Source organism: Narcine bancroftii, chromosome 8 (genome assembly GCF_036971445.1).
Source record: "Narcine bancroftii isolate sNarBan1 chromosome 8, sNarBan1.hap1, whole genome shotgun sequence".
Taxonomy (NCBI): domain Eukaryota; kingdom Metazoa; phylum Chordata; class Chondrichthyes; order Torpediniformes; family Narcinidae; genus Narcine; species Narcine bancroftii.
The window spans coordinates 128,572,997-128,600,315 of record NC_091476.1 but is presented as its reverse complement, the minus strand read 5'-3'; positions in this window follow the sequence as shown (position 1 = coordinate 128,600,315).

The following is a 27,319-nucleotide window of genomic DNA, read 5'->3' as shown; positions in this document are numbered from 1 at the left end:
CCATCTCTGATTCCGCACATCTGATTCCCTGCCTCTGATTCCCCACCTCTGATTCCCCATATCTGATTCCCCGCCTCTGTTTCCCCGCCTCTGATTCCCCGCCTCTGTTTCCCAATATCTAAGTCCCCACCTCTGATTCCCCAAATCTGATTCCCCACCTCTGATTCCCCAGCTCTGATTCCCCGCCTCTGATTCCCCGCATCTGATACCCTGCATCTGATTCCAAGCCTCTGAATCCCTGCCTCTGATTCCCAACCTCTGATTCCCCACCTCTGATTCCCCATATCTGATTCCCCGCCTCTGTTTCCCCGCCTCGGATTCCCCGCCTCTGTTTCCCCATATCTGATTCCCGGCCTCTGATTCCCCGCCTCTGATTCCCCATATCTGATTCCCTGCCTCTGATTCCCCAACTCTGATTCCCCGCCTCTGATTCCCCAGCTCTGAATCCCCGCCTCTGATTCCCCGCGTCTGATTCCCTGCCTCTGATTCCCCGCCTTGATTCCCCATCTCTGATTCACAACCTCTGATTCCCCACCTCTGATTCCCTATATTTGATTCCCCGCCTCTGTTTCCCCGCCTCTGATTCCCCGCCTCTGATTCCCCATATCTGATTCCCCGCCTCTGATTGCCCACCTCTGATTCCCAGCCTCTGATTCGCCAGCTCTGATTCCCCGCCTCTGACTCCCCGCATCTGATTCCCTGCCTCTGATTCCCCGCCTCTGATTCCCCATCTCTGATTCACCGCCTTTGATTCGCGACCTCTGATTCCCCATATCTGATTCCCCACCTCTGTTTCCCCGCCTCTGATTCCCCGCCTCTGATTCTCCATATCTCATTCCCCGCCTCTGAATCCCCATCTCTGATTCCCGGACTCTGATTCCCCTCCTCTGATTCCCGGCCTCTTATTCCCAGCATCTGATTCCCGGCCTCTGATTCCCGGCCTCTGATTCCCCGCTTCTGATTCCCTGCCTCTGATTCCCCATCTCTGATTCCGCACATCTGATTCCCTGCCTCTGATTCCCCTCCTCTGATTCCCCATATCTGATTCCCCGCCTCTGTTTCCCCGCCTCTGATTCCCCGCCTCTGTTTCCCTATATCTAATTCCCCACCTCTGATACCCCAACTCTGATTCCCCGCCTCTGATTCCCCAGCTCTGATTCCCCGCCTCTGATTCCCTGCATCCGATTCCCCATATCTGATTCCCCGCCTCTGTTTCCCCGCCTCTGATTCCCCGCCTCTGTTTCCCCATATCTGATTCCCGCCTCTGATTCCCAACTATGATTCCCCGCCTCTGATTCCCCAGCTCTGATTCCCTGCCTCTGATTCCCCGCGTTCTATTCCCTGCCTCTGATTCCCCGCCTGTGATTCCCCATCACTGATTCACCACCTCTGATTCCCTACCTCTGAATCCCCATATCTAATTCCCCGCCTCTGTTTGCCCGCCTCTGATTCCCCGCCTCTGTTTCCCCATATCTGATTCCCCGCCTCTGAATCCCCAACTCTGATTCCCTTCCTCAGATTCCCCAGCTCTGATTCCCCGCCTTTGATTCCCCCCGTCTGATTCCCAGCCTCTGAATCCCCGTGTCTGATTTCCTGCCTCTGATTCCCCGCCTCTGATTCCCCATCTCTGATTCACCGCCTCTGATTCCCCACCTCTGATTCCCCATCTCTGATTCCTCACATCCACTTCCCTGCCTCTGATTCCCCAACTCTGATTCCCCACCTCTGATTCCCCAGCTCTGATTCCCCGCCTCAGATTCCCCGCGTCTGATTCCCTGCCTCTGATTCCCCGCCTCTGATTCCCTGCCTCTGATTCCCCATATCTGATTCCCCGCCTCTGATTCCCCAACTCTGATTCCCCGCTTCTGATTCCCCAGCTCTGAATCCCCGCCTCTGATTCCCCGCATCTGATTCCCTGCCTCTGATTCCCCGCCTCTGATTCCCCATCTGTGATTCACAACCTCTGATGCCCCACCTCTGATTCCCCATATCTGATTCCCCGCCTCTGTTTCCCCGCCTCTCATTCCCCGCCTCTGATTCCCCATATCTGATTCCCAGCCTCTGATTGCCCACCTCTGATTCCCCGCGTCTGATACCCTGCCTCTGATTCCCCGCCTCTGATTCCCCATCTCTGATTCACCACCTCTGATTCCCGGCCTCTGATTCCCCATCTCTGATTCCGCACATCCGATTCCCTGCCTATGATTCCCCACCTCTGATTCCCCGCCTCTGATTCCCCATATCTGATTCCCTGCCTCTGTTTCCCCGCCTCTGATTCCCTACCTCTGTTTCCCCATATCTGATTCCCCGCCTCTGATTCCCCAACTCTAATACCCCGCCTCTGATTCCCCAGCTCTGATTCCCCGCCTCTGATTCCCCGCATCTGATTCCCTGCCTCTGATTCCCCGCCTCTGATTCCAGGCCTCTGATTCCCATCATCTGATTCCGGCCTCTGATTCCCGGCCTCTGATTCCCTGCTTCTGATTCTGATTCCCTGCCTCTGATTCCCCATCTCTGATTCCGCACATCTGATTCCCTGCCTCTGATTCCCCACCTCTGATTCCCCATATCTGATTCCCCGCCTCTGTTTCCCCGCCTCTGATTCCCCGCCTCTGTTTCCCAATATCTAAGTCCCCACCTCTGATTCCCCAAATCTGATTCCCCACCTCTGATTCCCCAGCTCTGATTCCCCGCCTCTGATTCCCCGCATCTGATTCCCTGCATCTGATTCCAAGCCTCTGATTCCCTGCCTCTGATTCCCAGCCTCTGATTCCCCACCTCTGATTCCCCATATCTGATTCCCCGCCTCTGTTTCCCCGCCTCGGATTCCCCGCCTCAGTTTCCCCATATCTGATTCCCGGCCTCTGATTCCCCGCCTCTGATTCCCCGCCTCTGATTCCCTGCCTCTGATTCCCCATCTCCGATTCCCTGCCTCTGATTCCCAACCTCTGATTCCCCACCTCTGATTCCCCATATCTGATTCCCCGCCTCTGTTTCCCCGCCTCTGATTCCCCGCCTCTGATTCCCAACTCTGATTCCCCGCCTCTGATTCCCCAGCTCTGATTCCCCGTGTTTGATTCCCTGCCTCTGATTCCCTGCCCTGATTCCCCATCTCTGTTTCACCGCCTTTGATTTGCCACCTCTGATTCCACATATCTGATTCCCCGCCTCTGTTTCCCCGACTCTGATTCCCTTCCTCTGATTCCCAACCTCTGATTCCACACCTCTGATTCCCCATATCTGATTCCCCGCCTCTGATTCCCTGCCTCTGATTCCCCGCCTCTGATTCCCCATCTCTGATTCACCGCCTTTGATTCGCGACCTCTGATTCCCCATATCTGATTCCCCACCTCTGTTTCCCCGCCTCTGATTCCCCGCCTCTGATTCTCCATATCTCATTCCCCGCCTCTGAATCCCCATCTCTGATTCCCGGACTCTGATTCCCCTCCTCTGATTCCCGGCCTCTTATTCCCAGCATCTGATTCCCGGCCTCTGATTCCCGGCCTCTGATTCCCCGCTTCTGATTCCCTGCCTCTGATTCCCCATCTCTGATTCCGCACATCTGATTCCCTGCCTCTGATTCCCCTCCTCTGATTCCCCATATCTGATTCCCCGCCTCTGTTTCCCCGCCTCTGATTCCCCGCCTCTGTTTCCCTATATCTAATTCCCCACCTCTGATGCCCCAACTCTGATTCCCCGCCTCTGATTCCCCAGCTCTGATTCCCCGCCTCTGATTCCCTGCATCCGATTCCCCATATCTGATTCCCCGCCTCTGTTTCCCCGCCTCTGATTCCCCGCCTCTGTTTCCCCATATCTGATTCCCGCCTCTGATTCCCAACTATGATTCCCCGCCTCTGATTCCCCAGCTCTGATTCCCTGCCTCTGATTCCCCGCGTTCTATTCCCTGCCTCTGATTCCCCGCCTGTGATTCCCCATCACTGATTCACCACCTCTGATTCCCTACCTCTGAATCCCCATATCTAATTCCCCGCCTCTGTTTGCCCGCCTCTGATTCCCCGCCTCTGTTTCCCCATATCTGATTCCCCGCCTCTGAATCCCCAACTCTGATTCCCTGCCTCAGATTCCCCAGCTCTGATTCCCCGCCTTTGATTCCCCCCGTCTGATTCCCAGCCTCTGAATCCCCGTGTCTGATTTCCTGCCTCTGATTCCCCGCCTCTGATTCCCCATCTCTGATTCACCGCCTCTGATTCCCCACCTCTGATTCCCCATCTCTGATTCCTCACATCCACTTCCCTGCCTCTGATTCCCCAACTCTGATTCCCCACCTCTGATTCCCCAGCTCTGATTCCCCGCCTCAGATTCCCCGCGTCTGATTCCCTGCCTCTGATTCCCCGCCTCTGATTCCCTGCCTCTGATTCCCCATATCTGATTCCCCGCCTCTGATTCCCCAACTCTGATTCCCCGCTTCTGATTCCCCAGCTCTGAATCCCCGCCTCTGATTCCCCGCGTCTGATTCCCTGCCTCTGATTCCCCGCCTCTGATTCCCCATCTGTGATTCACAACCTCTGATGCCCCACCTCTGATTCCCCATATCTGATTCCCCGCCTCTGTTTCCCCGCCTCTCATTCCCCGCCTCTGATTCCCCATATCTGATTCCCAGCCTCTGATTGCCCACCTCTGATTCCCCGCGTCTGATACCCTGCCTCTGATTCCCCGCCTCTGATTCCCCATCTCTGATTCACCACCTCTGATTCCCGGCCTCTGATTCCCCATCTCTGATTCCGCACATCCGATTCCCTGCCTATGATTCCCCACCTCTGATTCCCCGCCTCTGTTTCCCCGCCTCTGATTCCCCGCCTCTGTTTCCCTATATCTAATTCCCCACCTCTGATGCCCCAACTCTGACTCCCCGCCTCTGATTCCCCAGCTCTGATTCCCCGCCTCTGATTCCCCGCCTCTGTTTCCCCGCCTCTGATTCCCCGCCTCTGTTTCCCCATATCTGATTCCCCGCCTCTGATTCCCAACTATGATTCCCCGCCTCTGATTCCCCAGCTCTGATTCCCTGCGTCTGATTCCCTGCGTTCTATTCCCTGCCTCTGATTCCCCGCCTGTGATTCCCCATCACTGATTCACCACCTCTGATTCCCCACCTCTGATTCCCCATATATAATTCCCCGCCTCTGTTTGCCCGCCTCTGATTCCCCGCCTCTGTTTCCCCATATCTGATTCCCCGTCTCTGAATCCCCAACTCTGATTCCCTGCCTCTGATTCCCCAGCTCTGATTCCCCGCCTTTGATTCCCCCCGTCTGATTCCCAGCCTCTGAATCCCCGTGTCTGATTTCCTGCCTCTGATTCCCCGCCTCTGATTCCCCATCTCTGATTCCTCTGATTCCCCACATCTGATTCCCCATCTCTGATTCCGCACATCCGATTCCCTGCCTCTGATTCCCCAACTCTGATTCCCCACCACTGATTCCCCAGCTCTGATTCCCCGCCTCAGATTCCCCGCGTCTGATTCCCTGCCTCTGATTCCCCGCCTCTGATTCCCCATCTCTGATTCCCCACCTCTGATTCCCCGTGTCTGATTCCCTGCCTCTGATTCCCCGCCTCTGAATCCCAGCCTCTGATACCCCATATCTGATTCCCCGCCTCTGATTCCCTGCCTCTGATTCCCCAGCTCTGATTCCCCGCCTTTGATTCCCCCCGTCTGATTCCCAGCCTCTGAATCCCCGTGTCTGATTTCCTGCCTCTGATTCCCCGCCTCTGATTCCCCATCTCTGATTCACCGCCTCTGATTCCCCATCTCTGATTCCCCACCTCTCATTCCCCATATCTGATTCCCTGCCTCTGTTTCCCCGCCTCTGATTCCCCACCTCTGATTCCCCAGCTCTGATTCCCCGCCTCTGATTCCCCGTATCTGATTCCCTGCCTCTGATTCCCCGCCTCTGATTCCAGGCCTCTGATTCCCAGCATCTGATTCCGGCCTCTGATTCCCGGCCTCTGATTCCCTGCTTCTGATTCTGATTCCCTGCCTCTGATTCCCCATCTCTGATTCGGCACATCTGATTCCTTGCCTCTGATTCCCCACCTCTGATTCCCCATATCTGATTCCCCGCCTGGGTTTCCCCTCCTCTGATTCCCCGCCTCTGTTTCCCAATATCTAAGTCCCCGCCTCTGATTCCCCAAATCTGATTCCCCACCTCTGATTCCCCAGCTCTGATTCCCCGCCTCTGATTCCCCGCATCTGATTCCCTGCATCTGATTCCAAGCCTCTGATTCCCTGCCTCTGATTCCCAACCTCTGATTCCCCACCTCTGATTCCCCATATCTGATTCCCCGCCTCTGTTTCCCCGCCTCGGATTTCCCGCCTCTGTTTCCCCATATCTGATTCCCGGCCTCTGATTCCCCGCCTCTGATTCCCCGCCTCTGATTCCCTGCCTCTGATTCCCCATCTCCGATTCCGCACATCTGATTCCCTTCCTCTGATTCCCCGCCTCTGATTCCCCGCCTCTGATTCCCTGCCTCTGATTCCCAACCTCGGATTCCCCACCTCTGATTCCCCATATCTGATTCCCCGCCTCTATTTCCCCGCCTCTGATTCCCCGCCTCTGACTCCCAACTCTGATTCCCCGCCTCTGATTCCCCAGCTCTGATTCCCCGTGTTTGATTCCCTGCCTCTGATTCCCTGCCCTGATTCCCCATCTCTGTTTCACCGCCTTTGATTCGCCACCTCTGATTCCCCATATCTGATTCCCCGACTCTGATTCCCTGCCTCTGATTCCCAACCTCGGATTCCCCACCTCTGATTCCCCATATCTGATTCCCCGCCTCTGATTCCCCGCCTCTGATTCCCCGCCTCTGATTCCCCGCCTCTGATTCCCCGCCTCTGAATACCCGCCTCTGATTCCCTGCCTCTGATAACCAGCCTCTGATTCCCTGCCTCTGATTCCCTGCCTCTGAGTCCCCACCTCTGATTCCCCGCGTCCGATTCCGCACCCATGTTTCACCGCCTCTGTTGCTCTGCTTCTGATTTCCCGGCTCAGAATCACCAGCTCTGATTCCGCACCTCTGATTCCACGCCTCTCTTTTTGTGTCTCTGATTTCCGCCTCTGATTCCACGCCTCTGATTACTCGCCTCTGATACCCTGCCTCTCTTTCCCTGCCTCTATTTCCGTGCCGCTTTCTCTGCATCTCGTGTCCCACATCTCATTTCCCCCTTCTGATAACCCGCATCAGACACCCTGCCACAGATTCCCTGCCTCAGATTCCCTGCCTCAGATTCCCTGCATCAGTTTCCCTTCATCTGATTCCCTGCCTCTGATTCCCCGTGGCTGATTCCCTGCCTCTGATTCCCTGCCTCTGATTCCCTGCCCTGATTCCCCATCTCTGTTTCACCGCCTTTGATTCGCCACCTCTGATTCCCCATATCTGATTCCCCGACTCTGATTCCCTGCCTCTGATTCCCAACCTCGGATTCCCCACCTCTGATTCCCCATATCTGATTCCCCGCCTCTGATTCCCCGCCTCTGATTCCCCGCCTCTGATTCCCCGCCTCTGATTCCCCGCCTCTGAATACCCGCCTCTGATTCCCTGCCTCTGATAACCAGCCTCTGATTCCCTGCCTCTGATTCCCTGCCTCTGAGTCCCCACCTCTGATTCCCCGCGTCCGATTCCGCACCCATGTTTCACCGCCTCTGTTGCTCTGCTTCTGATTTCCCGGCTCAGAATCACCAGCTCTGATTCCGCACCTCTGATTCCACGCCTCTCTTTTTGTGTCTCTGATTTCCGCCTCTGATTCCACGCCTCTGATTACTCGCCTCTGATACCCTGCCTCTCTTTCCCTGCCTCTATTTCCGTGCCGCTTTCTCTGCATCTCGTGTCCCACATCTCATTTCCCCCTTCTGATAACCCGCATCAGACACCCTGCCACAGATTCCCTGCCTCAGATTCCCTGCCTCAGATTCCCTGCATCAGATTCCCTTCATCTGATTCCCTGCCTCTGATTCCCCGTGGCTGATTCCCTGCCTCTGATTCCCCGCCTCTGATTCCCCAGCTCTGATTCCCCGACTCTGATTCCCGGAGTCCGATTCCCTGCCTCTGATTCCCCGCCTCTGATTCCCCATCTCTGATTCCCCGCCTCCGATTCCCCGTGTCTGATTCCCTGCCTCTGATTCCCCGCCTCTGATTCCCCGCCTCTGATTCCCTGCCACTGATTCCCTGCCCCTGATTCCCCAATTCTGATTCCCCATATCTGATTCCCCGCCTCTGTTTCCCCGCCTCTGATTCCCCATATCTGATTCCCTGCCTCTGATTCCCCAACTCTGATTCACCGCCTCTGATTCCCCAGCTCTGAATCCCCGCCTCTGATTCCCCGCGTCTGATTCCCTGCCTCTGATTCCCCGCCTTGATTCCCCATCTCTGATTCACAACCTCTGATTCCCCACCTCTGATTCCCTATATTTGATTCCCCGCCTCTGTTTCCCCGCCTCTGATTCGCAACCTCTAATTCCCCACCTCTGATTCCCCATATCTGATTCCCCGCCTCTGTTACCCTGCCTCTGATTCCCGGCCTCTGTTTCCCCATATCTGATTCCCCTCCTCTGATTCCCCGACTCTGATTCCCCGCCTCTGATTCCCCAGCTCTGATTCCCCGCCTTTTATTCCCGGCCTCTGATTCCCTGCCACTGATTCCCCGCCCCTGATTCCCCACCTCTGATTCCCCATATCTGATTCCCCGCCTCTGTTTCCCCAGCTCTGATTCCCCACCTCTGATGCCCCAGCTCTGATTCCCTGCCACTGATTCCCCGCCCCTGATTCCCCACCTCTGATTTCCCATATCTGATTCCCCGCCTCTGTTTCCCCAGCTCTGATTCCCTGCCTCTGATTCCCTGCCCTGATTCCCCATCTCTGTTTCACCGCCTTTGATTCGCCACCTCAGATTCCCCATATCTGATTCCCCGCCTCTGTTTCCCCGCCTCTGATTCCCTGCCTCTGATTCCCAACCTCTGATTCCACACCTCTGATTCCCCATATCTGATTCCCCGCCTCTATTTCCCCATATCTGATTCCCCGCCTCTGATTCCCCAACTCTGATTCCCCACCTCTGATTCCCCAGCTCTGATTCCCCGCCTCTGATTCCCGGCGTCCGATTCCCTGCCTCTGATTCCCCGCCTCTGATTCCCCATCTCTGATTCTCCATATCTGATTCCCCGACTCTGAATCCCCATCTCTGATTCCCGGACTCTGATTCCCCTCCTCTGATTCCCGGCCTCTTATTCCCAGCATCTGATTCCCGGCCTCTGATTCCCGGCCTCTGATTCCCCGCTTCTGATTCTGATTCCCTGCCTCTGATTCCCCATCTCTGATTCCGCACATCTGATTCCCCACCTCTGATTCCCCAGCTCTGATTCCCGCCTCTGATTCCCCGCATCTGATACCCTGCATCCGATTCCAAGCCACTGATTCCCTGCCTCTGATTCCCAACCTCTGATTCCCCACCTCTGATTCCCCATATCTGATTCCCCGCCTCTGTTTCCCCGCCTCGGATTCCCCGCCTCTGTTTCCCCATATCTGATTCCCGGCCTCTGATTCCCCGCCTCTGATTCCCCATATCTGATTCCCTGCCTCTGATTCCCCAACTCTGATTCCCCGCCTCTGATTCCCCAGCTCTGAATCCCCGCCTCTGATTCCCCGCGTCTGATTCCCTGCCTCTGATTCCCCGCCTTGATTCCCCATCTCTGATTCACAACCTCTGATTCCCCACCTCTGATTCCCTATATTTGATTCCCCGCCTCTGTTTCCCCGCCTCTGATTCCCCGCCTCTGATTCCCCATATCTGATTCCCCGCCTCTGATTGCCCACCTCTGATTCCCAGCCTCTGATTCGCCAGCTCTGATTCCCCGCCTCTGATTCCCCGCATCTGATTCCCTGCCTCTGATTCCCCGCCTCTGATTCCCCATCTCTGATTCACCGCCTTTGATTCGCCACCTCTGATTCCCCATATCTGATTCCCCACCTCTGTTTCCCCGCCTCTGATTCCCCGCCTCTGATTCTCCATATCTCATTCCCCGCCTCTGAATCCCCATCTCTGATTCCCGGACTCTGATTCCCCTCCTCTGATTCCCTGCCTCTTATTCCCAGCATCTGATTCCAGGCCTCTGATTCCCGGCCTCTCATTCCCCGCTTCTGATTCCCTGCCTCTGATTCCCCATCTCTGATTCCGCACATCTGATTCCCTGCCTCTGATTCCCCTCCTCTGATTCCCCATATCTGATTCCCCGCCTCTGTTTCCCCGCCTCTGATTCACCGCCTCTGTTTCCCTATATCTAATTCCCCACCTCTGATGCCCCAACTCTGATTCCCCGCCTCTGATTCCCCAGCTCTGATTCCCCGCCTCTGATTCCCTGCATCCGATTCCCCATATCTGATTCCCCGCCTCTGTTTCCCCGCCTCTGATTCCCCGCCTCTGTTTCCCCATATCTGATTCCCGCCTCTGATTCCCAACTATGATTCCCCGCCTCTGATTCCCCAGCTCTGATTCCCTGCCTCTGATTCCCCGCGTTCTATTCCCTGCCTCTGATTCCCCGCCTGTGATTCCCCATCACTGATTCACCACCTCTGATTCCCTACCTCTGATTCCCCATATCTAATTCCCCGCCTCTGTTTGCCCGCCTCTGATTCCCCGCCTCTGTTTCCCCATATCTGATTCCCCGCCTCTGAATCCCCAACTCTGATTCCCTGCCTCAGATTCCCCAGCTCTGATTTCCCGCCTTTGATTCCCCCCGTCTGATTCCCAGCCTCTGAATCCCCGTGTCTGATTTCCTGCCTCTGATTCCCCGCCTCTGATTCCCCATCTCTGATTCACCGCCTCTGATTCCCCACCTCTGATTCCCCATCTCTGATTCCGCACATCCAATTCCCTGCCTCTGATTCCCCAACTCTGATTCCCCACCTCTGATTCCCCAGCTCTGATTCCCCGCCTCAGATTCCCCGCGTCTGATTCCTTGCCTCTGATTCCCCGCCTCTGATTCCCTGCCTCTGATTCCCCATATCTGATTCCCCGCCTCTGATTCCCCAACTCTGATTCCCCACTTCTGATTCCCCAGCTCTGAATCCCCGCCTCTGATTCCCCGCGTCTGATTCCTTGCCTCTGATTCCCCGCCTCTGATTCCCCATCTGTGATTCACAACCTCTGATGCCCCACCTCTGATTCCCCATATCTGATTCCCCGCCTCTGTTTCCCCGCCTCTGATTCCCCGCCTCTGATTCCCCATATCTGATTCCCTGCCTCTGATTGCCCACCTCTGATTCCCCGCGTCTGATACCCTGCCTCTGATTCCCCGCCTCTGATTCCCCATCTCTGATTCACCACCTCTGATTCCCAGCCTCTGATTCCCCATCTCTGATTCCGCACATCCGATTCCCTGCCTATGATTCCCCACCTCTGATTCCCCGCCTCTGATTCCCCATATCTGATTCCCTGCCTCTGTTTCCCCGCCTCTGATTCCCTACCTCTGTTTCCCCATATCTGATTCCGCGCCTCTGATTCCCCAACTCTAATACCCCGCCTCTGATTCCCCAGCTCTGATTCCCCGCCTCTGATTCCCCGCATCTGATTCCCTGCCTCTGATTCCCCGCCTCTGATTCCAGGCCTCTGATTCCCATCATCTGATTCCGGCCTCTGATTCCCGGCCTCTGATTCCCTGCTTCTGATTCTGATTCCCTGCCTCTGATTCCCCATCTCTGATTCCGCACATCTGATTCCCTGCCTCTGATTCCCCACCTCTGATTCCCCATATCTGATTCCCCGCCTCTGTTTCCCCGCCTCTGATTCCCCGCCTCTGTTTCCCAATATCTAAGTCCCCACCTCTGATTCCCCAAATCTGATTCCCCACCTCTGATTCCCCAGCTCTGATTCCCCGCCTCTGATTCCCCGCATCTGATTCCCTGCATCTGATTCCAAGATTCTGATTCCCTGCCTCTGATTCCCAACCTCTGATTCCCCACCTCTGATTCCCCATATCTGATTCCCCGCCTCTGTTTCCCCGCCTGGGATTCCCCGCCTCAGTTTCCCCATATCTGATTCCCGGCCTCTGATTCCCCGCCTCTGATTCCCCGCCTCTGATTCCCTGCCTCTGATTCCCCATCTCCGATTCCCTGACTCTGATTCCCAACCTCTGATTCCCCACCTCTGATTCCCCATATCTGATTCCCCGCCTCTGTTTCCCCGCCTCTGATTCCCCGCATCTGATTCCCAACTCTGATTCCCCGCCTCTGATTCCCCAGCTCTGATTCCCCGTGTTTGATTCCCTGCCTCTGATTCCCTGCCCTGATTCCCCATCTCTGTTTCACCGCCTTTGATTCGCCACCTCTGATTCCACATATCTGATTCCCCGCCTCTGTTTCCCCGACTCTGATTCCCTTCCTCTGATTCCCAACCTCTGATTCCACACCTCTGATTCCCCATATCTGATTCCCCGCCTCTATTTCCCCATATCTGAATCCCCGCCTCTGATTCCCCAACTCTGATTCCCCGCCTCTGATTCCCCAGCTCTGATTCCCCGACTCTGATTCCCGGCGTCCGATTCCCTGCCTCTGATTCCCCGCCTCTGATTCCCCATCTCTGATTCCCCGCCTCTGATTCCCCGTGTCTGATTCCCTGCCTCTGATTCCCCGCCTCTGATTCCCCGCCTCTGATTCCCTGACACTGAATCCCTGCCCCTGATTCCCCACCTCTGATTCCCCATATCTGATTCCCCGCCTCTGTTTCCCCGCCTCTGATTCCCCGCCTCTGATTCCCCATATCTGATTCCCTGCCTCTGATTCCCCAACTCTGATTCCCCGCCTCTGATTCCCCAGCTCTGAATCCCCGCCTCTGATTCCCCGTGTCTGATTCCCTGCCTCTGATTCCCCGCCTTGATTCCCCATCTCTGATTCACAACCTCTGATTCCCCACCTCTGATTCCCTATATTTGATTCCCCGCCTCTGTTTCCCCGCCTCTGATTCCCCGCCTCTGATTCCCCATATCTGATTCCCCGCCTCTGATTCGCCAGCTCTGATTCCCCGCCTCTGATTCCCCATCTCTGATTCACCACCTCTGATTCCCCATCTCTGATCCTCCATATCTGATTCCCCGCCTCTGAATCCCCATCTCTGATTCCCGGACTCTGATTCCCCTCCTCTGATTCCCGGCCTCTTATTCCCAGCATCTGATTCCCGGCCTCTGATTCTCGGCCTCTGATTCCCCGCTTCTGATTCTGATTCCCTGCCTCTGATTCCCCATCTCTGATTCCGCACATCTGATTCCCCACCTCTGATTCCCCAGCTCTGATTCCCCGCCTCTGATTCCCCGCATCTGATACCCTGCATCTGATTCCAAGCCTCTGATTCCCTGCCTCTGATTCCCAACCTCTGATTACCCGCCTCTGTTTCCCCATATCTGATTCCCTGCCTCTGATTCCCCGCCTCTGATTCCCCATATCTGATTCCCTGCCTCTGATTCCCCAACTCTGATTCCCCGCCTCTGATTCCCCAGCTCTGAATCCCCGCCTCTGATTCCCCACGTCTGATTCCCTGCCTCTGATTCCCCGCCTTGATTCCCCATCTCTGATTCACAACCTCTGATTCCCCACCTCTGATTCCCTATATTTGATTCCCCGCCTCTGTTACCCCGTCTCTGATTCCCCGCCTCTGATTCCCCATATCTGATTCCCCGCCTCTGATTGCCCACCTCTGATTCCCAGCCTCTGATTCGCCAGCTCTGATTCCCCGCCTCTGATTCCCCGCATCTGATTCCCTGCCTCTGATTCCCCGCCTCTGATTCCCCATCTCTGATTCACCGCCTTTGATTCGCCACCTCTGATTCCCCATATCTGATTCCCCACCTCTGTTTCCCCGCCTCTGATTCCCCGCCTCTGATTCTCCATATCTCATTCCCCGCCTCTGAATCCCCATCTCTGATTCCCGGACTCTGATTCCCCTCCTCTGATTCCCCGCCTCTTATTCCCAGCATCTGATTCCCGGCCTCTGATTCCCGGCCTCTGATTCCCTGCTTCTGATTCCCTGCCTCTGATTCCCCATCTCTGATTCCGCACATCTGATTCCCTGCCTCTGATTCCCCTCCTCTGATTCCCCATATCTGCTTCCCCGCCTCTGTTTCCCCGCCTCTGATTCCCCGCCTCTGTTTCCCTATATCTAATTCCCCACCTCTGATGCCCCAACTCTGATTCCCCGCCTCTGATTCCCCAGCTCTGATTCCCCGCCTCTGATTCCCTGCATCCGATTCCCCATCTCTGATTCCGCACATCTGATTCCCTGCCTCTGATTCCCCTCCTCTGATTTCCCATATCTGATTCCCCGCCTCTGTTTCCCCGCCTCTGATTCCCCGCCTCTGTTTCCCTATATCTAATTCCCCACCTCTGATGCCCCAACTCTGATTCCCCGCCTCTGATTCCCCGCCTCTGTTTCCCCATATCTGATTCGCGCCTCTGATTCCCAACTATGATTCCCTGCCTCTGATTCCCCGCGTTCTATTCCCTGCCTCTGATTCCCCGCCTGTGATTCCCCATCACTGATTCACCACCTCTGATTCCCTACCTCTGATTCCCCATATCTAATTCCCCGCCTCTGTTTGCCCGCCTCTGATTCCCCGCCTCTGTTTCCCCATATCTGATTCCCCGCCTCTGAATCCCCAACTCTGATTCCCTGCCTCAGATTCCCCAGCTCTGATTCCCCGCCTTTGATTCCCCCCGTCTGATTCCCAGCCTCTGAATCCCCGTGTCTGATTTCCTGCCTCTGATTCCCCGCCTCTGATTCCCCATCTCTGATTCACCGCCTCTGATTCCCCACCTCTGATTCCCCATCTCTGATTCCGCACATCCAATTCCCTGCCTCTGATTCCCCAACTCTGATTCCCCACCTCTGATTCCCCAGCTCTGATTCCCCGCCTCAGATTCCCCGCGTCTGATTCCCTGCCTCTGATTCCCCGCCTCTGATTCCCTGCCTCTGATTCCCCATATCTGATTCCCCGCCTCTGATTCCCCAACTCTGATTCCCCGCTTCTGATTCCCCAGCTCTGAATCCCCACCTCGGATTCCCCGCGTCTGATTCCCTGCCTCTGATTCCCCGCCTCTGATTCCCCATCTGTGATTCACAACCTCTGATGCCCCAACTCTGATTCCCCGCGTCTGATACCCTGCCTCTGATTCCCCGCCTCTAATTCCCCATCTCTGATTCACCACCTCTGATTCCCGGCCTCTGATTCCCCATCTCTGATTCCGCACATCCGATTCCCTGCCTATGATTCCCCACCTCTGATTCCCCGCCTCTGATTCCCCATATCTGATTCCCTGCCTCTGTTTCCCCACCTCTGATTCCCTACCTCTGTTTCCCCATATCTGATTCCGCGCATCTGATTCCCCAACTCTAATACCCCGCCTCTGATTCCCCAGCTCTGATTCCCCGCCTCTGATTCCCCGCCTCTGATTCCAGGCCTCTGATTCCCATCATCTGATTCCGGCCTCTGATTCCCGGCCTCTGATTCCCTGCTTCTGATTCTGATTCCCTGCCTCTGATTCCCCATCTCTGATTCCGCACATCTGATTCCCTGCCTCTGATTCCCCACCTCTGATTCGCCATATCTGATTCCCCGCCTCTGTTTCCCCGCCTCTGATTCCCCGCCTCTGTTTCCCAATATCTAAGTCCCCACCTCTGATTCCCCAAATCTGATTCCCCACCTCTGATTCCCCAGCTCTGATTCCCCGCCTCTGATTCCCCGCATCTGATTCCCTGCATCTGATTCCAAGATTCTGATTCCCTGCCTCTGATTCCCAACCTCTGATTCCCCACCTCTGATTCCCCATATCTGATTCCCCGCCTCTGTTTCCCCGCCTCGGATTCCCCGCCTCAGTTTCCCCATATCTGATTCCCGGCCTCTGATTCCCCGCCTCTGATTCCCCGCCTCTGATTCCCTGCCTCTGATTCCCCATCTCCGATTCCCTGCCTCTGATTCCCAACCTCTGATTCCCCACCTCTGATTCCCCATATCTGATTCCCCGCCTCTGTTTCCCCGCCTCTGATTCCCCGCATCTGATTCCCAACTCTGATTCCCCGCCTCTGATTCCCCAGCTCTGATTCCCCGTGTTTGATTCCCTGCCTCTGATTCCCTGCCCTGATTCCCCATCTCTGTTTCACCGCCTTTGATTCGCCACCTCTGATTCCATATATCTGATTCCCCGCCTCTGTTTCCCCGACTCTGATTCCCTTCCTCTGATTCCCAACCTCTGATTCCACACCTCTGATTCCCCATATCTGATTCCCCGCCTCTATTTCCCCATATCTGAATCCCCGCCTCTGATTCCCCAACTCTGATTCCCCGCCTCTGATTCCCCAGCTCTGATTCCCCGACTCTGATTCCCGGCGTCCGATTCCCTGCCTCTGATTCCCCGCCTCTGATTCCCCATCTCTGATTCCCCGCCTCTGATTCCCCGCCTCTGATTCCCTGACACTGAATCCCTGCCCCTGATTCCCCACCTCTGATTCCCCATATCTGATTCCCCGCCTCTGTTTCCCCGCCTCTGATTCCCCGCCTCTGATTCCCCATATCTGATTCCCTGCCTCTGATTCCCCAACTCTGATTCCCCGCCTCTGATTCCCCAGCTCTGAATCCCCGCCTCTGATTCCCCGTGTCTGATTCCCTGCCTCTGATTCCCCGCCTTGATTCCCCATCTCTGATTCACAACCTCTGATTCCCCACCTCTGATTCCCTATATTTGATTCCCCGCCTCTGTTTCCCCGCCTCTGATTCCCCGCCTCTGATTCCCCATATCTGATTCCCTGCCTCTGATTCTCCATATCTCATTCCCCGCCTCTGAATCCCCATCTCTGATTCCCGGCCTCTGTTTCCCCATATCTGATTCCCCTCCTCTGATTCCCCAACTCTGATTCCCCGCCTCTGATTCCCCAGCTCTGATTCCCCGCCTTTTATTCCCGGCCTCTGATTCCCTGCCACTGATTCCCCGCCCCTGTTTCCCCACCTCTGATTCCCCATATCTGATTCCCCGCCTCTGTTTCCCCAGCTCTGATTCCCCACCTCTGATTCCCCAGCTCTGATTCCCTGCCACTGATTCCCCGCCCCTGATTCCCCACCTCTGATTTCCCATATCTGATTCCCCGCCTCTGTTTCCCCAGCTCTGATTCCCTGCCTCTGATTCCCTGCCCTGATTCCCCATCTCTGTTTCACCGCCTTTGATTCGCCACCTCAGATTCCCCATATCTGATTCCCCGCCTCTGTTTCCCCGCCTCTGATTCCCTGCCTCTGATTCCCAACCTCTGATTCCACACCTCTGATTCCCCATATCTGATTCCCCGCCTCTATTTCCCCATATCTGATTCCCCGCCTCTGATTCCCCAACTCTGATTCCCCACCTCTGATTCCCCAGCTCTGATTCCCCGCCTCTGATTCCCGGCGTCCGATTCCCTGCCTCTGATTCCCCGCCTCTGATTCCCCATCTCTGATTCTCCATATCTGATTCCCCGACTCTGAATCCCCATCTCTGATTCCCGGACTCTGATTCCCCTCCTCTGATTCCCGGCCTCTTATTCCCAGCATCTGATTCCCGGCCTCTGATTCACGGCCTCTGATTCCCCGCTTCTGATTCTGATTCCCTGCCTCTGATTCCCCATCTCTGATTCCGCACATCTGATTCCCCACCTCTGATTCCCCAGCTCTGATTCCCCGCCTCTGATTCCCCGCATCTGATACCCTGCATCTGATTCCAAGCCTCTGATTCCCTGCCTCTGATTCCCAACCTCTGATTCCCCACCTCTGATTCCCCATATCTGATTCCCCGCCTCTGTTTCCCCGCCTCGGATTCCCCGCCTCTGTTTCCCCATATCTGATTCCCGGCCTCTGATTCCCCGCCTCTGATTCCCCATATCTGATTCCCTGCCTCTGATTCCCCAACTCTGATTCCCCGCCTCTGATTCCCCAGCTCTGAATCCCCGCCTCTGATTCCCCGCGTCTGATTCCCTGCCTCTGATTCCCCGCCTTGATTCCCCATCTCTGATTCACAACCTCTGATTCCCCACCTCTGATTCCCTATATTTGATTCCCCGCCTCTGTTTCCCCGCCTCTGATTCCCCGCCTCTGATTCCCCATATCTGATTCCCCGCCTCTGATTGCCCACCTCTGATTCCCAGCCTCTGATTCGCCAGCTCTGATTCCCCGCCTCTGATTCCCCGCATCTGATTCCCTGCCTCTGATTCCCCGCCTCTGATTCCCCATCTCTGATTCACCGCCTTTGATTCGCCACCTCTGATTCCCCATATCTGATTCCCCACCTCTGTTTCCCCGCCTCTGATTCCCCGCCTCTGATTCTCCATATCTCATTCCCCGCCTCTGAATCCCCATCTCTGATTCCCGGACTCTGATTCCCCTCCTCTGATTCCCGGCCTCTTATTCCCAGCATCTGATTCCCGGCCTCTGATTCCCGGCCTCTGATTCCCCGCTTCTGATTCCCTGCCTCTGATTCCCCATCTCTGATTCCGCACATCTGATTCCCTGCCTCTGATTCCCCTCCTCTGATTCCCCATATCTGATTCCCCGCCTCTGTTTCCCTATATCTAATTCCCCACCTCTGATGCCCCAACTCTGATTCCCCGCCTCTGATTCCCCAGCTCTGATTCCCCGCCTCTGATTCCCTGCATCCGATTCCCAATATCTGATTCCCCGCCTCTGTTTCCCCGCCTCTGATTCCCCGCCTCTGATTCCCCAGCTCTGATTCCCGCCTCTGATTCCCCGTGTTCTATTCCCTGCCTCTGATTCCCCGCCTGTGATTCCCCATCACTGATTCACCACCTCTGATTCCCTACCTCTGATTCCCCATATCTAATTCCCCGCCTCTGTTTGCCCGCCTCTGATTCCCCGCCTCTGTTTCCCCATATCTGATTCCCCGCCTCTGAATCCCCAACTCTGATTCCCTGCCTCAGATTCCCCAGCTCTGATTCCCCGCCTTTGATTCCCCCCGTCTGATTCCCAGCCTCTGAATCCCCGTGTCTGATTTCCTGCCTCTGATTCCCCGCCTCTGATTCCCCATCTCTGATTCACCGCCTCTGATTCCCCACCTCTGATTCCCCATCTCTGATTCCGCACATCCAATTCCCTGCCTCTGATTCCCCAACTCTGATTCTCCACCTCTGATTCCCCAGCTCTGATTCCCCGCCTCAGATTCCCCGCGTCTGATTCCCTGCCTCTGATTCCCCGCCTCTGATTCCCTGCCTCTGATTCCCCATATCTGATTCCCCGCCTCTGATTCCCCAACTCTGATTCCCCGCTTCTGATTCCCCAGCTCTGAATCCCCGCCTCTGATTCCCCGCGTCTGATTCCCTGCCTCTTATTCCCCGCCTCTGATTCCCCATCTGTGATTCACAACCTCTGATGCCCCACCTCTGATTCCCCATATCTGATTCCCCGCCTCTGTTTCCCCGCCTCTGATTCCCCGCCTCTGATTCCCCATATCTGATTCCCCGCCTCTGATTCCCCAACTCTGATTCCCCGCTTCTGATTCCCCAGCTCTGAATCCCCGCCTCTGATTCCCCGCGTCTGATTCCCTGCCTCTGATTACCCGCCTCTGATTCCCCAACTCTGATTCCCCACCTCTGATTCCCCAGCTCTGATTCCCCGCCTCAGAATCCCCACGTCTGATTCCCTGCCTCTGATTCACCGCCTCTGATTCCCTGCCTCTGATTCCCCATATCTGATTCCCCGCCTCTGTTTCCCCAGCTCTGATTCCCTGCCTCTGATTCCCTGCCCTGATTCCCCATCTCTGTTTCACCGCCTTTGATTCGCCACCTCAGATTCCCCATATCTGATTCCCCACCTCTGTTTCCCCGCCTCTGATTCCCTGCCTCTGATTCCCAACCTCTGATTCCACACCTCTGATTCCCCATATCTGATTCCCCGCCTCTATTTCCCCATATCTGATTCCCCGCCTCTGATTCCCCAACTCTGATTCCCCACCTCTGATTCCCCAGCTCTGATTCCCCGCCTCTGATTCCCGGCGTCCGATTCCCTGCCTCTGATTCCCCGCCTCTGATTCCCCATCTCTGATTCTCCATATCTGATTCCCCGACTCTGAATCCCCATCTCTGATTCCCGGACTCTGATTCCCCTCCTCTGATTCCCGGCCTCTTATTCCCAGCATCTGATTCCCGGCCTCTGATTCCCGGCCTCTGATTCCCCGCTTCTGATTCTGATTCCCTGCATCTGATTCCCCATCTCTGATTCCGCACATCTGATTCCCCACCTCTGATTCCCCAGCTCTGATTCCCCGCCTCTGATTCCCCGCATCCGATACCCTGCATCTGATTCCAAGCCTCTGATTCCCTGCCTCTGATTCCCAACCTCTGATTCCCCACCTCTGATTCCCCATATCTGATTCCCCGCCTCTGTTTCCCCGCCTCGGATTCCGCGCCTCTGTTTCCCCATATCTGATTCCCGGCCTCTGATTCCCCGCCTCTGATTCCCCATATCTGATTCCCTGCCTCTGATTCCCCAACTCTGATTCCCCGCCTCTGATCCCCCAGCTCTGAATCCCCGCCTCTGATTCCCCGCGTCTGATTCCCTGCCTCTGATTCCCCGCCTTGATTCCCCATCTCTGATTCACAACCTCTGATTCCCCACCTCTGATTCCCTATATTTGATTCCCCGCCTCTGTTTCCCCGCCTCTGATTCCCCGCCTCTGATTCCCCATATCTGATTCCCCGCCTCTGATTGCCCACCTCTGATTCCCAGCCTCTGATTCGCCAGCTCTGATTCCCCGCCTCTGATTCCCCGCATCTGATTCCCTGCCTCTGATTCCCCGCCTCTGATTCCCCATCTCTGATTCATCGCCTTTGATTCGCCACCTCTGATTCCCCATATCTGATTCCCCACCTCTGTTTCCCCGCCTCTGATTCCCCGCCTCTGATTCTCCATATCTCATTCCCCGCCTCTGAATCCCCATCTCTGATTCCCGGACTCTGATTCCCCTCCTCTGATTCCCGGCCTCTTATTCCCAGCATCTGATTCCCGGCCTCTGATTCCCGGCCTCTGATTCCCCGCTTCTGATTCCCTGCCTCCGATTCCCCATCTCTGATTCCGCACATCTGATTCCCTGCCTCTGATTCCCCTCCTCTGATTCCCCATATCTGATTCCCCGCCTCTGTTTCCCTATATCTAATTCCCCACCTCTGATGCCCCAACTCTGATTCCCCGCCTCTGATTCCCCAGCTCTGATTCCCCGCCTCTGATTCCCTGCATCCGATTCCCAATATCTGATTCCCCGCCTCGGTTTCCCCGCCTCTGATTCCCCGCCTCTGATTCCCCAGCTCTGATTCCCGCCTCTGATTCCCCGTGTTCTATTCCCTGCCTCTGATTCCCCGCCTGTGATTCCCCATCACTGATTCACCACCTCTGATTCCCTACCTCTGATTCCCCATATCTAATTCCCCGCCTCTGTTTGCCCGCCTCTGATTCCCCGCCTCTGTTTCCCCATATCTGATTCCCCGCCTCTGAATCCCCAACTCTGATTCCCTGCCTCAGATTCCCCAGCTCTGATTCCCCGCCTTTGATTCCCCCCGTCTGATTCCCAGCCTCTGAATCCCCGTGTCTGATTTCCTGCCTCTGATTCCCCGCCTCTGATTCCCCATCTCTGATTCACCGCCTCTGATTCCCCACCTCTGATTCCCCATCTCTGATTCCGCACATCCAATTCCCTGCCTCTGATTCCCCAACTCTGATTCTCCACCTCTGATTCCCCAGCTCTGATTCCCCGCCTCAGATTCCCCGCGTCTGATTCCCTGCCTCTGATTCCCCGCCTCTGATTCCCTGCCTCTGATTCCCCATATCTGATTCCCCGCCTCTGATTCCCCAACTCTGATTCCCCGCTTCTGATTCCCCAGCTCTGAATCCCCGCCTCTGATTCCCCGCGTCTGATTCCCTGCCTCTTATTCCCCGCCTCTGATTCCCCATCTGTGATTCACAACCTCTGATGCCCCACCTCTGATTCCCCATATCTGATTCCCCGCCTCTGATTCCCCATATCTGATTCCCCGCCTCTGATTCCCCAACTCTGATTCCCCGCTTCTGATTCCCCAGCTCTGAATCCCCGCCTCTGATTCCCCGCGTCTGATTCCCTGCCTCTGATTCCCCGCCTCTGATTCCCCAACTCTGATTCCCCACCTCTGATTCCCCAGCTCTGATTCCCCGCCTCAGATTCACCACGTCTGATTCCCTGCCTCTGATTCCCCGCCTCTGATTCCCTGCCTCTGATTCCCCATATCTGATTCCCCGCCTCTGTTTCCCCAGCTCTGATTCCCTGCCTCTGATTCCCTGCCCTGATTCCCCATCTCTGTTTCACCGCCTTTGATTCGCCACCTCAGATTCCCCATATCTGATTCCCCACCTCTGTTTCCCCGCCTCTGATTCCCTGCCTCTGATTCCCAACCTCTGATTCCACACCTCTGATTCCCCATATCTGATTCCCCGCCTCTATTTCCCCATATCTGATTCCCCGCCTCTGATTCCCCAACTCTGATTCCCCACCTCTGATTCCCCAGCTCTGATTCCCCGCCTCTGATTCCCGGCGTCCGATTCCCTGCCTCTGATTCCCCGCCTCTGATTCCCCATCTCTGATTCTCCATATCTGATTCCCCGACTCTGAATCCCCATCTCTGATTCCCGGACTCTGATTCCCCTCCTCTGATTCCCAGCCTCTTATTCCCAGCATCTGATTCCCGGCCTCTGATTCCCGGCCTCTGATTCCCCGCTTCTGATTCTGATTCCCTGCCTCTGATTCCCCATCTCTGATTCCGCACATCTGATTCCCCACCTCTGATTCCCCAGCTCTGATTCCCCGCCTCTGATTCCCCGCATCTGATACCCTGCATCTGATTCCAAGCCTCTGATTCCCTGCCTCTGATTCCCAACCTCTGATTCCCCACCTCTGATTCCCCATATCTGATTCCCCGCCTCTGTTTCCCCGCCTCGGATTCCCCGCCTCTGTTTCCCCATATCTGATTCCCGGCCTCTGATTCCCCGCCTCTGATTCCCCATATCTGATTCCCTGCCTCTGATTCCCCAACTCTGATTCCCCGCCTCTGATTCCCCAGCTCTGAATCCCCGCCTCTGATTCCCCGCGTCTGATTCCCTGCCTCTGATTCCCCGCCTTGATTCCCCATCTCTGATTCACAACCTCTGATTCCCCACCTCTGATTCCCTATATTTGATTCCCCGCCTCTGTTTCCCCGCCTCTGATTCCCCGCCTCTGATTCCCCATATCTGATTCCCCGCCTCTGATTGCCCACCTCTGATTCCCACCCTCTGATTCGCCAGCTCTGATTCCCCGCCTCTGATTCCCCGCATCTGATTCCCTGCCTCTGATTCCCCGCCTCTGATTCCCCATCTCTGATTCACCGCCTTTGATTCGCCACCTCTGATTCCCCATATCTGATTCCCCACCTCTGTTTCCCCGCCTCTGATTCCCCGCCTCTGATTCTCCATATCTCATTCCCCGCCTCTGAATCCCCATCTCTGATTCCCGGACTCTGATTCCCCTCCTCTGATTCCCGGCCTCTTATTCCCAGCATCTGATTCCCGGCCTCTGATTCCCGGCCTCTGATTCCCCGCTTCTGATTCCCTGCCCCTGATTCCCCATCTCTGATTCCGCACATCTGATTCCCTGCCTCTGATTCCCCTCCTCTGATTCCCCATATCTGATTCCCCGCCTCTGTTTCCCCGCCTCTGATTCCCCGCCTCTGTTTCCCTATATCTAATTCCCCACCTCTGATGCCCCAACTCTGATTCCCCGCCTCTGATTCCCCAGCTCTGATTCCCCGCCTCTGATTCCCTGCATCCGATTCCCCATATCTGATTCCCCGCCTCTGTTTCCCCGCCTCTGATTCCCCACCTCTGTTTCCCCATATCTGATTCCCGCCTCTGATTCCCAACTATGATTCCCCGCCTCTGATTCCCCAGCTCTGATTCCCTGCCTCTGATTCCCCGTGTTCTATTCCCTGCCTCTGATTCCCCGCCTGTGATTCCCCATCACTGATTCACCACCTCTGATTCCCTACCTCTGATTCCCCATATCTAATTCCCCGCCTCTGTTTGCCCGCCTCTGATTCCCCGCCTCTGTTTCCCCATATCTGATTCCCCGCCTCTGAATCCCCAACTCTGATTCCCTGCCTCAGATTCCCCAGCTCTGATTCCCCGCCTTTGATTCCCCCCGTCTGATTCCCAGCCTCTGAATCCCCGTGTCTGATTTCCTGCCTCTGATTCCCCGCCTCTGATTCCCCATCTCTGATTCACCGCCTCTGATTCCCCACCTCTGATTCCCCATCTCTGATTCCGCACATCCAATTCCCTGCCTCTGATTCCCCAACTCTGATTCTCCACCTCTGATTCCCCAGCTCTGATTCCCCGCCTCAGATTCCCCGCGTCTGATTCCCTGCCTCTGATTCCCCGCCTCTGATTCCCTGCCTCTGATTCCCCATATCTGATTCCCCGCCTCTGATTCCCCAACTCTGATTCCCCGCTTCTGATTCCCCAGCTCTGAATCCCCGCCTCTGATTCCCCGCGTCTGATTCCCTGCCTCTGATTCCCCGCCTCTGATTCCCCATCTGTGATTCACAACCTCTGATGCCCCACCTCTGATTCCCCATATCTGATTCCCCGCCTCTGTTTCCCCGCCTCTGATTCCCCGCCTCTGATTCCCCATATCTGATTCCCCGCCTCTGATTCCCCAACTCTGATTCCCCGCTTCTGATTCCCCAGCTCTGAATCCCCGCCTCTGATTCCCCGCGTCTGATTCCCTGCCTCTGATTCCCCGCCTCTGATTCCCCAACTCTGATTCCCCACCTCTGATTCCCCAGCTCTGATTCCCCGCCTCAGATTCCCCGCGTCTGATTCCCTGCCTCTGATTCCCCGCCTCTGATTCCCTGCCTCTGTTTCCCCATATCTGATTCCCCGCCTCTGATTCCCCAACTCTGATTCCCCGCTTCTGATTCCCCAGCTCTGATTCCCCGCCTCAGATTCCCCGCGTCTGATTCCCTGCCTCTGATTCCCCGCCTCTGATTCCCCATCTGTGATTCACAACCTCTGATGCCCCACCTCTGATTCCCCATATCTGATTCCCCGCCTCTGTTTCCCCGCCTCTGATTCCCCGCCTCTGATTCCCCATATCTGATTCCCCGCCTCTGATTGCCCACCTCTGATTCACCGCGTCTGATACCCTGCCTCTGATTCCCCGCCTCTGATTCCCCATCTCTGATTCACCACCTCTGATTCCCGGCCTCTGATTCCCCATCTCTGATTCCGCACATCCGATTCCCTGCCTATGATTCCCCACCTCTGATTCCCCGCCTCTGATTCCCCATATCTGATTCCCTGCCTCTGTTTCCCCACCTCTGATTCCCTACCTCTGTTTCCCCATATCTGATTCCGCGCATCTGATTCCCCAACTCTAATACCCCGCCTCTGATTCCCCAGCTCTGATTCCCCGCCTCTGATTCCCCGCCTCTGATTCCAGGCCTCTGATTCCCATCATCTGATTCCGGCCTCTGATTCCCGGCCTCTGATTCCCTGCTTCTGATTCTGATTCCCTGCCTCTGATTCCCCATCTCTGATTCCGCACATCTGATTCCCTGCCTCTGATTCCCCACCTCTGATTCGCCATATCTGATTCCCCGCCTCTGTTTCCCCGCCTCTGATTCCCCGCCTCTGTTTCCCAATATCTAAGTCCCCACCTCTGATTCCCCAAATCTGATTCCCCACCTCTGATTCCCCAGCTCTGATTCCCCGCCTCTGATTCCCCGCATCTGATTCCCTGCATCTGATTCCAAGATTCTGATTCCCTGCCTCTGATTCCCAACCTCTGATTCCCCACCTCTGATTCCCCATATCTGATTCCCCGCCTCTGTTTCCCCGCCTCGGATTCCCCGCCTCAGTTTCCCCATATCTGATTCCCGGCCTCTGATTCCCCGCCTCTGATTCCCCGCCTCTGATTCCCTGCCTCTGATTCCCCATCTCCGATTCCCTGCCTCTGATTCCCAACCTCTGATTCCCCACCTCTGATTCCCCATATCTGATTCCCCGCCTCTGTTTCCCCGCCTCTGATTCCCCGCATCTGATTCCCAACTCTGATTCCCCGCCTCTGATTCCCCAGCTCTGATTCCCCGTGTTTGATTCCCTGCCTCTGATTCCCTGCCCTGATTCCCCATCTCTGTTTCACCGCCTTTGATTCGCCACCTCTGATTCCATATATCTGATTCCCCGCCTCTGTTTCCCCGACTCTGATTCCCTTCCTCTGATTCCCAACCTCTGATTCCACACCTCTGATTCCCCATATCTGATTCCCCGCCTCTATTTCCCCATATCTGAATCCCCGCCTCTGATTCCCCAACTCTGATTCCCCGCCTCTGATTCCCCAGCTCTGATTCCCCGACTCTGATTCCCGGCGTCCGATTCCCTGCCTCTGATTCCCCGCCTCTGATTCCCCATCTCTGATTCCCCGCCTCTGATTCCCCGCCTCTGATTCCCTGACACTGAATCCCTGCCCCTGATTCCCCACCTCTGATTCCCCATATCTGATTCCCCGCCTCTGTTTCCCCGCCTCTGATTCCCCGCCTCTGATTCCCCATATCTGATTCCCTGCCTCTGATTCCCCAACTCTGATTCCCCGCCTCTGATTCCCCAGCTCTGAATCCCCGCCTCTGATTCCCCGTGTCTGATTCCCTGCCTCTGATTCCCCGCCTTGATTCCCCATCTCTGATTCACAACCTCTGATTCCCCACCTCTGATTCCCTATATTTGATTCCCCGCCTCTGTTTCCCCGCCTCTGATTCCCCGCCTCTGATTCCCCATATCTGATTCCCTGCCTCTGATTCTCCATATCTCATTCCCCGCCTCTGAATCCCCATCTCTGATTCCCGGCCTCTGTTTCCCCATATCTGATTCCCCTCCTCTGATTCCCCAACTCTGATTCCCCGCCTCTGATTCCCCAGCTCTGATTCCCCGCCTTTTATTCCCGGCCTCTGATTCCCTGCCACTGATTCCCCGCCCCTGTTTCCCCACCTCTGATTCCCCATATCTGATTCCCCGCCTCTGTTTCCCCAGCTCTGATTCCCCACCTCTGATTCCCCAGCTCTGATTCCCTGCCACTGATTCCCCGCCCCTGATTCCCCACCTCTGATTTCCCATATCTGATTCCCCGCCTCTGTTTCCCCAGCTCTGATTCCCTGCCTCTGATTCCCTGCCCTGATTCCCCATCTCTGTTTCACCGCCTTTGATTCGCCACCTCAGATTCCCCATATCTGATTCCC